Raw genomic sequence first — 3131 nt, forward strand, 5'->3', positions numbered from 1 at the left:
AAAAAAAAAAAAAAAAAAAAAAAAAAAAAAAAAGAATTCTCTTGTGCAGTCAGTAGCTTCTGGACTTTGATTTCTTGGGAAAGTGTTGCCATATTACCCATTATTGTCTGATCAGGTTTTCTGTTTCTTCATAATTCCTCAAGAGTAGGCTGTATGATTCTAGGAACTCATCTCTTTTAGGTTATCCAACATTAGGAAACTCACAAACACTGGACGTTAAATGACACACTCCCGAATAACCGATGGATTAAAGAAATTAAAAAAAATCTTGAGATCAACAGAAGTGAAAAAAGATACCTAAACTTATAGGATATAACAAAATGTTTATGAGAGGAATTTTATACCTACAAATGCTTTTGTGGTAAGAAAAAAATGTCACATAAGCAACTTATACCTCAAGGAACTAGGAAAGAGCAAGCTAAGCCCATAGTTAACAGAAGAAAATAAATCAAAATGATTAGGGCAGAAAGAAATAAAAAGTAGAAAACAGTAGAAAAAAATCAGTTTTACCATGAGTTTGTTTTGTTTTTAACCAAACTGATAGTACCTTAATTAGACTAAGAATTAGAAAGAAAATTTCTTCCACTCTAAATCTCCCTTGAAACGTTGGTGGAGAAAAACAAACTATAAGGTTTATATTACATGTATGCTCAATTTTACCGTGTAACAATCAAATACATTCCATGCTGAACTGCCTCAGAAGACCATATCATCACTATATCCACTCACCGTCCCTAAGTCCCTGGTCCCAGAAGGACCTGTAGCCTCAAATCTTGGGAGCACTGCTTATGGGTACAACTAGAGGCTCTGGAGGCTCCCTTGAAAAAGAGAGACAGGGCAGGATAGGGCAGTCCCTGCTCAGTGCTAATAGGCTGGAGATGAGCTTTCCCCGGCAACCCCGGGTTGTTGTTATCATCACCCCCGCCATTTCTGCCGTTGTGGGAGATATGGCCTCTGGCGCTTTCAGTCTCTGCTCCCACTCTGCCGTGTTCCCTGGGCTTTAGGTGCAGTCGTGTTGCGGTTATATTCTTTGGGACTGCACTCCACACTCGGCATTTTGGTGAGTTGTAGTTTTATGTCATAGTCTCCATTGTTGCAAAGAGAAATCTCCCTTGATGAGGAGTGAGGACTAGACTGTGTGTATGAGGATAAATATTTAGAATATGGTAAAGAGAAAGTCTCACCAATGTGACTGCCTAAGCAGGAGATGAACAAGACCATCACCAATGGACGTGCCAAAGTGAACAGGAAACCTCCATCCTACACACAGAACTGCAGGCAACTAGGGGATGCTGAGGTCAGGACACACAGTCCCGTCCAGTCCCCCCCACCCCCAAGCACACACCAATCAGTTACCCAATACCAAATGGCCATCCCAGAAAATGCACATGCAAGTAGCGTTACACAGATTGCATTTAGGAATACATATGTGTATATATACATACATGAGAGTATGTAACAGCAGCTAATAAAAAAGGAGGCCATAAATTTGAAAGAGAGCAGGGAGGGGTTTTCAGGCTACAAGGGGAAGGGAGAAATGATGCAATTGTATTAAAATCTCAAAAAAATAATTAAAATTCTTTGTTCTGCTTGTAAGCTGCAGTCCCCTCAGTTACCCCCCCTCCCCACCCCGCCACTCCTCGAAGAACATCACTTAAATTCTCAAGCAGCAAACAAAAGGGAAAATAGCGGATCCTCAGCAGCCACAAAGGAACAGATTGATAAATCTGACTGTGTAAAAATTTAAAAATTCTGTTTGGCAAAAGACAAGACAGACTGTGAAAGTGTAGCTGCAGAACATATGATTGAATGGCTAATTGCCTTGATTTGCAAAATAACCCATGCAAACGAATGGGGATGTAAAACAGCTCAGAGAAAGCGGGCAAGCTATGGGAGCACATGGTTCAGGAGGAATACAAATGGCCACAAAACGATGGAAATATACCAGCCTCACTCTTATTTAAAGACATCAGCAAGATAAAATCTTTCAATTTTATAATGCCTGTAAAAAAATAAATAAGAAAGCTTTATAACCCCTAATGCTTACAAAAGCATGGGGAAATACATCCTTTGAGAGCTTCTTGGTGACTGGACAATCTCTATCACATATTAAAACAAATGCACTTTTTTAAAAAAACTGACACTTTTGACTTAGAAATTTTACTACTTAGGATTTGTGAATAATGCTAATATTTCCCATCAGTTAACGTGCAAGATATTGGCAGAGATATTGCTTACTAGCAAACTATGTAAAGATTTATTTTACTTTATTTATATATGTGTGTGTGTACCTACAGGTGCCTGCAGAGGCCAGAAGAGCACACCAGCTGGAGTTGGAGCAGATGTGAGCATCATGACAGGGGGCTGGGAACTGAACTCTGTTTCTCTGAAAGAGCAGCAAGTGTTCTTAACCACAGAGCCTTCTCTCCGGCCCCAGCAGGAAACAATTTAAAAAGCACATTGTTTGCTAGAAGACATCTTGAAAAGCAAACAAAGATTTATTAGTAGCAAAACTTAATTGGAGTAAATAAAAATTCAGTATCTGCTTCAAGGAGAGATAGGTTTGTGGAAAGGGAGATGTCCAAAGTATATTATAAATCAAAGAGAACAATGTATAGAACAATGTGGCAGAAGTAAATACTGCAGGTGCGCACAAACAAAACCTACCATTTTCTAGACAATGTGCTATAGGGAGAAAACCCATGGAAGAGGGTGATTCAATTTTTATTTTGAACTTTCTTCTCTTACTGTTTCTTCTTTGGGATGTACGGGATCAAGTTACACACAGTCTTCAATTCAGAGCACCCCCTCATTGGTATAAATGGCCTCAACTCCTTTCCCCACTAACTTAAAGGAGTCTTATTACTTCTTTGAGAACTTCATCTGCATGTTGATCATACCCATCCCAGCTCTTCCTGCATCTACACCTTCCCTACCCACCCAATTTTGAGTTCCATTTTTTAAAATAGGCTCATGAAGACCTAATTTGTGCTGCCCAAATATTCTTTTTTTAAATAAGAATATCAACTTCATTTTTAATAAATTTTTAAGAAAATAACAAAACTACTACCAACACAAGAATAAACTAACTTAGGAATACACAAAATACTACTCAGGAAAATAATCAATAC

General features: G+C 38.6%; 1 protein-coding gene across 1 annotated transcript in view; it reads right to left on the reverse strand.

Annotated features, from left to right (window-relative positions):
• LOC101996676 (dehydrogenase/reductase SDR family member 4-like) overlaps positions 1–3131 on the reverse strand; it is a 129066-nt gene that overhangs the window by 95488 nt on the left and 30447 nt on the right. The window lies entirely within an intron of this gene.

Source organism: Microtus ochrogaster, unplaced genomic scaffold (assembly GCF_000317375.1).
Source record: "Microtus ochrogaster isolate Prairie Vole_2 unplaced genomic scaffold, MicOch1.0 UNK80, whole genome shotgun sequence".
NCBI lineage: Eukaryota > Metazoa > Chordata > Mammalia > Rodentia > Cricetidae > Microtus > Microtus ochrogaster.